Source organism: Tiliqua scincoides, chromosome 6, assembly GCF_035046505.1.
Source record: "Tiliqua scincoides isolate rTilSci1 chromosome 6, rTilSci1.hap2, whole genome shotgun sequence".
In the NCBI taxonomy this organism is placed as follows: Eukaryota; Metazoa; Chordata; class Lepidosauria; order Squamata; family Scincidae; genus Tiliqua; species Tiliqua scincoides.
Genome location: NC_089826.1, coordinates 51,640,597 through 51,653,968, shown reverse-complemented (window position 1 = coordinate 51,653,968; position 13,372 = coordinate 51,640,597). Strand labels below are relative to the sequence as shown.

The 13,372-nt window shown below is 41.8% G+C and overlaps 1 protein-coding gene across 1 annotated transcript in view; it reads right to left on the bottom strand.

Moving 5' to 3' along the window:
• Nucleotides 1-13,372, bottom strand: part of ANXA10 (annexin A10) — a 118,007-nt gene that overhangs the window by 21,800 nt on the left and 82,835 nt on the right. The gene's annotated exons all lie outside the window — the stretch shown is intronic.

The window sequence follows — 13,372 nt, the reverse complement described above, 5'->3', positions numbered from 1 at the left end:
GGAGAAAAGGGGTGGGGAGAACTTGGTTAGACTTTGTCATAAGTCAGGCTAATAACAAAGATGCCATAAAGTTCAGTGGCGAAAAATTCAAGTGGGTTTTGTTTTCTCCACTGAATATAGGTAAGGATAGATGTAACATTTTAAGCGTGCTGGAAGTGTCCTGAACACATATTCACTCCTATGAAAACAAAAGCCATAAAATGTGTTGTTACAAGTGGACAGCCACCTCTCTTAACACCAATAACCTGTGTTGGGAGTGAATTTCAACTCAGAAACCATATCTCTGCATCCTCTACCACTACCCAATGCCCAAGGGTAAGAGTGGGAATTCCTCCCTTTCCTTGATTGCTGTGCAACAGCTGGCAGTGATTTTGCCTTGTGAATGGCAAATGGTAGTTTGCCCTTTGGGTGATTGACTTGTATAGGGTGCAGACAAACAGCTACCTATGTGAAACCAATGTGACAAATTATGCACCCATTCAAAGGACTGCTTCATGCATTCCACCAGTCATATGAAAGCCAATGAGAAATCTTCTGCATTACATTAACTTCATGTAGGGTGTGTTTGCAACATATAAGGGGTGTGTAAGGGCTGGTGTTATGAGTCAGCCAGGTTGGGCTCTGAAAGACCAACAAGCAATAGAGGACTCACTTGACCAGGCTGAGCCTTAAACCTTCAGTGTTGATGGCAATGGTAGCACTTAATACCCCAACAGGAATGGGTAGGGGATGTCATGGAGGGCTCAGTACAGGGCTTTGCCCCAGGGCCCCAGGAGCCTGGTACTCGCCCTGGTGTGTGTAGTGGTTGCTTTGTTGGTCCCTGAATTGTGTCTTTGTTTACTCCTGGTAGCAGCTGACATGATGATACTTTAGCAGCTGGTATGATGATACTTAACTCTAGGCATTAAAGGATTGGGTTTTGGACTAAGGACTAAACTACCTGTTCAGAAACATGAGAGTATGGCCCAGTGGTTCTCAAACTTTTTAGCATGAGGACTCACTTTTTAGAATGACAATCTGTTGGGATGTGCTGGAAGTGGTGTCATTAACCTGGAAGTGATGTCATGGCTGTAACTGACATCATAAAACCGGGAAATTTTTAGAACCCCCATACAACAAAATCAAATCAAATCAATTGAATAAATTAAAAATTTACAATAAGTATAAGTTTAAAAAATTATTTAAAGTAAAGAAGAACCTTCCTAACCCTTCCAAGCAATTGCTGATCTGTTTTTCAAAAATTCTCCAAACATCCCAAAGGCTGAAATCCTATCCACACTGATCCAGGAGTAAGCCCCATTGACTATCATTGTTGACAGTGACCATAGACTGGTCACATACCAGTCTAATAGATTAAAAATAAAATACACATTGAAATGAATGTGGCTTGTGAATGTGGCGGCCTCCTGAAATTGGCTTGTAACCCACCTAGTGGGCCCCGACCTACAATTTGAGAAACACTGGTACAGTCCTTTCTGAACTACACAACTTCAGATTACAAATACAATCACAAGCTTGACTGTTCCCACATATTGAAACCCCCTTGGCTGTAGAAAGCTGGTATTTTACAGGAAAAGGTTCTAACCTACTCTTCTCTTTGACATGCTAATTGTCTGTTTATGTTACCAGCAGTGCCCTTTGCTGTGTGAGTTACAGACAAAATTCAAAGGAAACCCACCTTCTAGCTGCATAAGCCTGGTTGAAATTGTCATGTGCATATCGTTGCATACTTTTTGTTCAGTCTCAACTGGCTTTTGATGTGCTTCCACAAATGTAGTTTTTTTAGCTCTGTGGATCCCATGAATTTCGCAATTTGTGGAACAACTTTTCAAAATTCAACAAATCACAAATTTCTTCAAGGGGATGTCTCTTAAAAAAGCCTAATGTAGCCAATTTGTATCTGAGGACTACAGTAACTACAGTCCATGAAAATACATGGTGCCATCATTTTATTTGTCTTCAAGGTGCTACAAGACTCTTGGGCATAAATCAAACATCCCAAAACAGGTTGTAGAATCCAGCATGCATGGTATCTTCTTTCAAAGGCAATATTTTCCCCAATTCTGCTATTCCATCAGCTGTATTGATTCTGACTGAAGTCTCACATCTGTACTAGTTGACCTTCTGAGAAATGGCCCTCAGTATCACTTTAATTGATCTTTCCTGATGCTTATCAATACAGCCACCTTATATCTTGATGGAACTGTGAAAAGTATCATTGCATGCAAAAGGTCTCTTCATCTCTAACAACTAGAGTGGGGTTTCAATTACATAGTAAGTGCTGAAAAATAAATGTTTGACTGGCTTACTGACATCTCTGCCACCTGATCATTGAAGTATTCGTGTTTTTGTTACTTGCAGTTCTGTCACATCCTGCACCACATTTTCAGGATCCAATGTGGATAGTGGTTTCAAATGTTTTTTGAATGCAACACACACTAAATTTTGATACATCTGTGTTCTCTGCATTGTGGGTAGTTGCACAAGGAAAACTCTAAGTTGCAATAGTTGCTCATTATAACTCTTCTGACTTGTATGTAATCCATCTTTCATGAGGCAAACATCCCAAGGTCAACAGTACTCAAGGTGTCTAGTCAATCAATGCATCTTGCAGTATAAGAGATTTAAAAGATTGGATTACCTTTAGATGTTTCTATCCATCACTATATATTGCCTTCATACAGCATCTGCCAGAGAGCCAATTTACTTCTGATTTTGTCCCCACAGTGTGTTGCACCATGGGCTTTTCATGATGCTATAAATCCATGTTGTTACTTGCTGTGAGCTATTCAAATGGTTTTCTCAGCCAGGAAGGCTAGAAATGCTCTCAGGTGAGTGGTAGGCAACTGCTTCAGGTGGAACCATCAACCTGGGCTTGACTCATGTTAAGGCAGTTTCAGTTCATCAAGACCTGAACATTCTTGCCAGGCAGGTTAATGAGATTGAGCACTGTGGCTTTTATCCAATGAAATTTAGTCATGATAACTAACTAAAATTTAGTTACCTGTAACTTTGGGCCAAACCAGTCAGTAAGCTAATTGAGTAACATGATCTGGTGGGATTTTAATTTTAAATATGTGTGGGTGGAGGGGTTGCAGTCTTTACTATTTTGCCCTGTTACAATTTTGATCCTATTTCCCTCTCCCACCACATTTAGTGGAAAGGAAATCTGTTGACAAGGGCAGGTACCAGGTGAGCTTCTTTGGGGAAGCACATTCCACAAATTAGTTGCCTCAACAAAGAATAGACTCTCCCAAATTTTAACAGACCTGGGAAGGGATGCCCCATCCTGTCTAGTTTGACCCTGACCACCTAGAAAGCATTGTTTTTAATGCAATTATTCTTGGAGACAGGATGGCTTTCAAACTTTAGGGTCAGTGAGTTGTGGTTCACAAATTGCCTATGTATCTCTGACAGGAAAGCAAATAGTCTGCAACCAACCATCTGATTATATTTCAGTTTCTCCTCAAAAGAGATTTAGAAAAGAATTAACCAAAGGACATGTATTGTTTCCCTTTTGACTTTTCCCTAGTTCACAATGAGTCTAATATAGAATTTATTTTTTCAAAGTACCACTTTAAAAACTGTGATACAACAAGTGCAAATCTTTTGCAAGAAGAAAAAGCTGTCCCAAAAGTTATGGAGAAATAAAACCTAAACCGCCCTCTGGTGATTGAGATACCTTACCAGGCTTTGAAATATTAAAGTAACATTTTTCAGTGTGAATGATTAGAAGAGGCATTCACTGGTGCCATCACTGGATTCCAACAGCTTTGACACAGCAATCACATCACAATAACTCCCTCTGCAGATTAGTCTAAAATATTGTTCAGGATGGGAGAGCACATTGTAAATCCAAGTAAATAAGAACCTGTAGAGTTACAAGAGTTCCTCCTCTAAAATAGAAAACGTGCTTGCATAAGCTGTGAAACAGATCACAAAATCCTCAGGTTATTTGACTATAAAGTTATCCCAGAGAAAGTCCATGAAAGATGAAGAAATAGAAATATTACCCATAATTGACTTCCTGCACATACTCATGCTGAACTCAAAAGTGGTTACTGTAGAGTCTGTACCACCCTTAAGTACAAATTTTTACCATAGGCTACTCTGCAAAATCAATAATAAAGAATTTAGTGAACAAACCAAATAGTTTACCTGTTAGTTGCTGATTTCAGAACAGAAAAGTGAGATTGAATTAGCCCAGTCCTGTGTTGGCCCCTATTTCTGGGATGAAAATGAAGGTTGTCCCACAATGTAGTCTACTAGCCCAGAATGTTAGTTAGTACCATTGGCCAAAATTTGAAGCCCTGGCTTATGAACTAATGTTAAGAACATAAGAACAGCCCCACTGGATCAGGCCATAGGCCCATCAAGTCCAGCTTCTGTATCTCATAGTGCTCCAGGGAGCACACCAGATAACAAGAGACCTGCATCCTGGTGCCCTCCCTTGCATCTGACATAGCCCATTTCTAAAATTAGGAGGTTGCACATACACATCATGGTTTGTAACCCATAATGAATTTTTCCTCCAGAAATTTGCCCAATCCCCTTTTAAAGGCATCTAGGCCAGATGTCATCACCACATCCTGTGGCAATGAGTTCCACAGATCAACCACACGCTGAGTAAAGAAATATTTTCTTTTGTCGGTCCTAACTCTCCCAACACTCAATTTTAGTGGATGTCCCCTGGTTCTGCTGTTATGTGAGAGTGTAAAGAGCATCTAGCATGGCGTCTAGCCTGGACGCTATGGCGTCTAGCCTGGGCGCCTTTAAAAGGGGATTTCTGGAGGAAAAATCCATTACAGGGTACAAGCCATGATGTGTATGCGCAACCTCCTGATTTTAGAAATGGGTTATGTCAGAATGCCAGATGCAAGGGAGGGCACCAGGATGAGGTCTCTTGTTATCTGGTGTGCTCCCTGGGGCATTTGGTGGGCCGCTGTGAGATACAGGAAGCTGGACTAGATGGGCCTATGGCCTGATCCAGTGGGGCTGTTCTTATGTTCTTATGTTCATCTCTCTATCCACTCCCATGCATAATTTTGTATGTCTCAATCATATCCTGGATACATCAATTTCAGAAAACAATCAATTTCAGATCAGATTTCTCATGAGTTAGCTACTGCATGATAAACAGAGTTGTTCTGACATGATAAACTGACATGATAAATTCTAAATAGTGCCTGCCTGCATCCTGCAGGCAGCCAGAGACCATGCTGCGGGGGGGGGGGGGAGTGTTAAGTCAATGTTTTGTTTGCATACCTTACTCTGCTCCTGCCTGGGTCTCTATGGGTCTATTCAGACCTTAGCTGGCACAAATCTGACTTGTGAGGGAGCATGTCAGGGCCAGCATGGAACAGACCATATCGGTGCAGCCGATGCCACCAATATCCACTCTCTGCCCACTCCACCATGCCCCCTAGAAGCCCCAGTCCCCTCCTTGTTCCATGCACCCCCTGACCCCACTGCTGGCTTATCTTTGGTGGTGGAGATAGCTGGGTCCAGCTGTGTTTGCAGTGGCAGTTCCAATATGGCCTCCGGACATTTATATTTACAACATTAACATTTTCAGACATGGACATTTACAACAATAGAACGGTGTTCTGCTGTAAAAAAATACCCAGTTAAAATTGGGCTGTTAATCAGAAAAATTTGGGTTTGATCTTTATCTTGACCCAATTCAAATATTATCTTTGCAGCATGTTCTGATCCCATATCACTGTAATTATGTTTGCCAGGAAGCACTTTGAGCACCTGAGATGTCCGTGAAGTGATGTAGCACCAGTAGAAGTTGCCCCTGAAGTTGTAAAGGCTTGCATTTCCTGGTAGAATTTTTTCTTCTAATCATTCCATGGTGCATAAAGTTCAGATAAAATGTTCTTGTGACTGCAAAAGCAATCTGAAGTGTGAACAACCTTCTAATAATATTTGTTTAGCAAGCCATTCTTCTGAGAACAAACAGCAGAAGATAGATTTTCTTAGACTGAATGTTTTTCAGCAGAGAATTCATGCTTTAAAACCAGCTACTTTCTATAGTTATGAATTAGATCAGGTTTTGCAGAGGCCCTTTGCGATACCGCATTATTACTAAACCAACACGAAAAAAGAGCCAAGGGTAATTGGGTTTATTGTCTGAATTCCTTGGATATATGACTCTAATATGTCTAGTTTGGAATAATAGACCATTTGCTTCTTCAAACATATAGTTCAGTTCTTACCACCGAATTTCTTATCTGTTCCTGAAATACATACTTTAGAAAGGCAATGGTTGTCCTGTATGCATTGCTACAGTGGCATCCTTAGCATTAAATAGCAGCATTTTGGCGGTGGTTTCCAGCAGGTAAACAGTAAGGAGGTCCAGAGTTAAATACCCCCTGCCTCTGTGCTGTGGTCCTGAAACAATCTGCAGCCCCCTGTGGCTGCTACACAAGGTAAACTTATGCTGATATATTTATTAACATGTGTACTTTGCCCTTAAGATTTCAAACACATAATTTCAGCTCATACTTCATTTTCTTAAACACCACTGGTGGCGTCTACAATCTTTGTTCCATCAAGGTGAACTCAGCTCCCCAGCCATGTGCTATAGCCTGCCAGGCAGGCAGCACAATCACAAGGCTTTCTAAACCCCTAATAGACTACTTATAACCTGGTGATGTGCACATGTTATGCAAGCATGTGCTATTACAAACCTTTCATCTCATCCATATATGACAGGTCTGTTGTGAACACCTCCTAGCAGTGCTGGCTGGGGGGGGGCAGGCGGGGAGTTTACCAAGGGAAAGTCCTGCACTGGGCTCCCTCATGGTACCCCCTGCTCACATACTGTGCTCTGTCATTGGTACTGAGGATTCAAGGATTAGCATGGTCTTATCGATCCTCTGATGAGGGTGTACATTGGCTAGCATTCCTGCCTCCTAGTACACAGTATGTGTTCCATTGACATAAGATATCTAGCTATGTTAGAAATATTAACTGATTAACTAATTAACTGATCTGACAAAGTGAGACCAATGACCCAATGCTACATTGTGCTACTTAATGACTGCACAAAGTAGGATGAGTAGGGCAGACCTCAATGCCAGTGATTTATTAAACAAAGACTTTCTAGAGCAGCAATTTTCAACCAGTGTGCCATGGTGCATTGGTGTGCTGTGGGAATTTGGGGGAGGGTCATTTATTAGCAGGAATGGCCATTAGGAGGGCCATTGAGGGATGTGAGCCCCCCACCAGCAGCATGGTGTGCCTTGTCAATTGTTAAAAAAAAAATGTTGGTGTGGCTTGATAATTTTGGTGCTTTGTCAGTGTGCTATGAGATAATAAAAAAAGGTTGAAAACTGCTGTTCTAGAGACCTGTGGGACAAAGTTGGACAGGAAAACCTCTGCTGGTGTTCCAGCAGCTACAGTGGCAGCATAGGATTGAAGTTCTGGTACATCTTTGTTTTCTTGTAAATGTCACTGTCCCAGGAGCTTATTGCTAACTGGGTAAAGAGGCACCTTTTAAGTGGTGGTTCTCTTATGCTTAGCAGGAAAAGAGCTACTGTGAGCCCAATCCTATGCATGTCTACTCAAAAGTAAATCCCATTATAGTCAATGGGGCTTCCTCCCAGGAAAGTGTGGACAGCATGTGTCTCACACTTTAATAGCCTGTCTCTATTAATCGCAGCATGGCATCTTTTCCAGTTTGCTGGTATATTCCTTGGGACTTTTTTTAGACTGTGCACCATTTGCGGACATTCATTCATTGTGCTATGCAAATGACCTTCTGAATTGGTTGTTGTTGATGAAAAACAGTGTACATACTAAATAAATTACATATCTTGTTGCATCAACCATATCATGCCCATGCTTAGACCCCTTCATTGGCTTCTTGTCCTCTCCTAGATTCAGCTGAAGTTTCTTGTCTCTCCATGGACCACCCCTCCATACCTCTGAGCACTCAAACAGCCCTGTCCATGACTTCCATACCTCCAGTTTCCAGATTCAACCATCTGAAAATCTCCTGCTCCCTCAAGCAATGACATTCTCTCTTGCTGCACCTTATGCTTGAAGCTGCCTCCTAGAACACCTGGATAACACTTCCTCTCTTATTTCCCCTAAATTCCACCTTTTCTGTAAGACCTTGGCATTAGTCACCGTTACTAGCTGTGCCCAAGCTTAAGTGCATGCAATGGAAGCAATTCCATATCCTTCCCGTTTATCATTCTATTCCACCCCCTTCACTTCCTCTATTGTCTCCCTTGCATTAATATCTAAATTGTAAGTCCCTCAGGTCAGGGTTCATCTTCTCACTCTGTGTAACATGCAATGTACGTAGATGCTGTAACAATAGCTTCCAACTCTGAAATTTTGTGCAGAACATCTTGACTTGCTTAAAAGTGGCTAAGCACCTGTCATCATACCTTGAAGTGAGATGAACTACCAGTGTCCCCCTGTATCTACAGGAGATGTATTCCTGGCCCCACCATAGATACGGGAAGCCACAGATATGGGGGGATGACACCTGAATGTGTTTCCTGCTTTCTGTTTCCTGCTAATGTTCACCCAGTCATCCCCTCTGGTTGCAGACTGCATGCCTGCTTGTCTTACTATAATCTTTCTGCTTATAGCATCTAGTTAAAGCAAGTACACAATTTGTTCACATGACTATGGTTGGCAACCTTCAGTCTCAAAAGACTATGGTATAAGCCTACAGCACCCAGTATTCCCAGGTGGTCTCCCATCCAAGTACTAACCAGGCCTGACCCTGCTTAGCTTCCAAGATCAGACAAGATTGGGCATGTGCAGGGTAACCCTAAATCCTATAAGTGAAGGTAATGGGCATGAGGAGCTGTGGATACCAGATCTACAGGTCCCAGGGGACGCCTATATTTGTAAGAATAGGTTGAAATCTGATTCACTTGTTATAATGGGCCACTCTTTTCCCTTTCTTTTCAGTTGATGCATTTGGTTTACAGTGCATAAGTCATATCACATGTGAAGTCCTGTGAAGCTGCTGCAATGATAGACTTTTAGTTCCCAGTTCATAAATTATGCTGTTCGCATAATTAGATCACATGTGCAAGCTGACTTAAGAAGAAATCAGCCTGCAGTTGTCCTTCTGGACATAACAGAGAAATAATTTGCTGCATTTAAAAGGTAGCACTAAATCGAGGCAACCTGAACACATAAGCAAAACACGAACTGTTTGAATATTGTCAAACTTGGTTAATCAGAACGACAGAAACAGCATAAACATGAAACTGAATATCATACTGCTGTTTTTTCAGAGCACTTTGTAAAACATGCACTAAAAGCATTTTGAAAGGATAAAAATATTAATAAGGAATTCTGTAAGTGGCACAATGGGCTTCATATTCATCTATGAAGTACTTTGTTGTCAAAGTTAGGGCCCAATCCTAGCCAACTTGCCGGCACTAGTGCAGGTCAAGGGAACAAATGTTGCCTTGAGGAGGCCTCTGTTACTGCTCCCCACATCCCATCGGTGGCCCCAATCAGTGCTGAAAAGTTGGATAGGATTGGGCCCTCAGTTAGCTTTCTATAGCATGGCACAACTTTTGTGAGCTGGTCATTTTATCAGCGTGACACAAGGCGCAATCCTAACCCACTTTCCAACACCGGGGGAAGGGCAATGCAGCTCCAAGTTAAAAGAAAAGACATTCCCTTAACATGAGGAGGCTTCTGTGACTACCACCCCCTCCCCATTGGTATGGCTGTGTCAGAGCGGGAAAGTTGGTTAGGATTTGGGCCACAGATACTTAAAGAGGTGTTCACTGCCAGAGAGTGTCTTTGTGTGTGTGTACATGTGTGCATGTGTGTGAACAACATACACACACACAGATCAATATAAGTAATTAAACTTATGGACCGCCCAATTATAACTAGCAGTGGCGTAGCCAGGTTGCATCGCCTATGCTGCATCCAGCGCTAGTTGGGAGGAAGCTGGAGGTCTCCTTGGGGTTAAGGGATATTTTCCTCCTTACCCCGAGTAACGCCCAGTCAGCTCTATTGGGCTACTCAGATATCCACTGGCTACAGAGTCCAAGCAGCCCTGTGTAAGGCTGCCTGGCCTGGGAGGGAAGATAGGATATGGTGGAAGAGACCTCCATTGATCCTGCCCCTCCCAGGCTCAATCCTCCCCTGTTCTGCCCTCCTCCACCCAGAAATGGCCCACCCTGCCTCTGAAACTCCCTCCCACCACCCTTTCCCAGCCCCTGTACCACTTGGCATGAAACATTGCTGGCAGCCAGATGTTTGGATCCAGCACTGGTGGGCTGGCACAGACCATCCCAGCGGCACAGCCGACTCCCAAGGAATTGCAAACATGCTTTGCGGCAGTGGCATGTTTGCGACACTCTGGGCCAAGAGAGCAGCAGGCGTGATGGTGGAGGTGCCAGTTTGGCTTGTGCTGTCAATCACTGGACAAAGAATATTTTGCAGCACAATCCTATGCATATCTACTCGGAAGGAAGACCTATTGTAACTTATTCTTAGGAAAAGGTGTATAGGATTGCAGCCTTAATTAATGAAAAAAAAATTTAAGTAAAAACACACATTTTTGCTTGGCAAAGAAGAAACAAAATGTAAGCAATGTGGTGGTGGTGGTGGGACAATACCACAGCAGAACAATTCATAATACAGCAAATCCTTAAAGTTGTCAAAAGGTTCATGGAAACTGTTAACTTTAAGTGAAACAACTTATAACAAAGCCAATTTTACCATTGGCTAATTGATATGCACAAAGACCCAAGCGCTTCAAATATTTAAATGCTGAAATAAATGTGAGCTTTCCATGCTGGAGAAAATCCATGCAGACATGGGGAGAATATGCAAACTCCATGCAGACAGTGGCCTTGGCTGGGAATCTTTTTTTTTTTTTTCCTCATCAACTTCATAACAAAAAGACTCATAACGAAACAACTTTATGGGAAGACTACCTGCTGTTTTCAGTAAATTCAAATATCTTTAAACAGTTATTTGCACATTATTTGTTCCTAATAAGTTCTTTAATAAGTAAAGACTGAGAACCCAATGTCTATTGTCATAAAATGGGCGAAAGCTGCAAACCTGCATGCACATACTTGGGAGCAACTGTCATTTAACTTGGTGGGCCTTATTTGTAGGTAAGCATGCTAAGGATCAGGTCTCATGTGCAGCTAACTCTATAATGGATTGTAGCCAGAATAAGTCTATATCTTCTACCTTCAAATAAGAACTAGAATTTTAGACAAGAATTATAAGGTCAGGTTTATTTGCCATTTTCTCGTCATCCTTCATTTGTTCCTTTAACTAGATCACTTTTCTTTGGTCAGGATGTTTTTAGACTGGATCATAAATATGTCTGCTTTTTTTTTTTTTTAAAGACAAAACCAAACTATTCCAACAGATGCTTATGATTCACTATTAATTTGATATTTTCCTAGCTCATGTTACAGTCTGATCCTAGGTTTAGAGCTTTGATCCCAGCTTTGGAGGATATCTATACATCTCACTGTCTGCAGAAGTCATATAGTATTTCGAGAGATCCCTTCCATCCGGCTCATAAGTTCTTTGAACTGTTGCCTTCAGGTAGATGATACATAACTATTAGAGCAGCACCACACGATTCCTGAACAGTTTTTATCCCACAGCCATAATTACGTTGAATAAGGCGATATAGTTGTTACCATGCTCGTGGGCATTATGTTCTGTATACTGTTTTTATATTATGATGCATGTCGTATAGAATGTGTGGGTGAGTGTGTAGAGTGTGATTGTTGGAATTGTAGTATATATTTATGCTTGTATCTCAAAGGTGCATAAATTTCATTGTGCTCTAGCACAATGACAATAAGGTTACTACTACTACTACTAGAAAATGATACAAAAAGAAGAGAAAGGCCATCCACTGGATCACTGCTACTAAGCAATCTCTGTTGTTCTGTTTCAGAGGGGTTTGCTCAAGGTTCCTATTGAGATGAGCAGAGGTTGCACAGCAGCAATGCTTGATGGATTGTGCTTGCAGCGGCTTGCCCTAATAATTGAAAGTACAACCATTACATACAGAGTGATTTCCATTTCTGGAATACAAGCAGCATCCAGATCAAGGGATTCCTCAGCATGTCAAATTTGTTTCCCATTAGAAAACTACTTCCTTTTTAAACTTGCAACAAAAAATAATTTTGAACGTGTGGGTAATTGTACTCACGTAGTCCCCACTATACATCCTGGCAGAAATCTTCAAGTAAAAATCAAATGTGAAGGTGCGGTGGATTCCAATGGGAGACGTCCAAATGCAGTTGAGCAACTGATTTCATAAGAACCAGTAAGACAACTGTAATCAAACAGGTTATTAGGAACAGGTTATTTTCTCCAATCACTTTATTCTCCAAGGTAACCAGGGAAATGGAGCCAAACTGGATCGCGTTCCTTGTTGTAGCAGCGTCACTGTGTGTACTTAATCATTACTCAGATGGTGAATAAACAAAATTATTCTATAAAATAAACGGAGGTTGTAGCACAACAACCTATTGCCCGCTATGCTGTATCAAGAGGCAGAATGTAACAAATTGCAGAATGAAACACTAATCTATAGAAATACCAGTGTTAATGATTTACTTTCAGGTTGAAACAGGGCCTTGTCACACTTTCCTATCACTGAGTCAGTGTACTGGGTATGAGGAAAAAATACAGAACATTTTCAGTTGATAAGAAATAAAGTGTGTTTTGGACACACCTTTCAGAGTCTAGGTAAAAGTTTCTCTTTAAAAACTATGCAGATTTACATGCATTTTATTTACGTTCCCCCATGCACCCCACTAGTGACACCACTGGTCTCTATCGAAAGGTGTCCCCAAACAGACTGTAACGTTTCACCACAAATGAATAGCTGCCATCCACTCCCATAGGGAACAATCAATTGGTGTACTTGGTGGAGAATAGTGCAGTGAGAGAAAAAATACAGGCCGAAACCCCTGATACTTAATGATGTTCACCAATAGCAATGGCATTCGGGGGGGGGGGGGAACACTAAGTTTTTCAGGTGCCTGAATGCCTGTGTAAAGTGGCCCCTCTCCCTCCCCTTCAGGGGCATCCACAGCTGTGAAAGCAAAGTAGAGGAGATACCTTCATGCTGCTTTCCAGCCGTGAATGGCTCTGAAGGCAAAGGAGAGGGGCAGCTTTACACAGGTGTTCAGGCACCTGAAAAACTTAGCCTTTGGCCCTCCTCCAGGAACACCAGTGACCAACAGAAGTTCCTTTGAGTTCAATATGTCTACAGAGACACACATTTCACTCATTCAGGAGTCCCTGAAACAGATGTGCATTCCCCGCCTCGTTCTTTCCATTGAAATGATAGCCACTATGCACTTTGATAGTACATTATAATGAT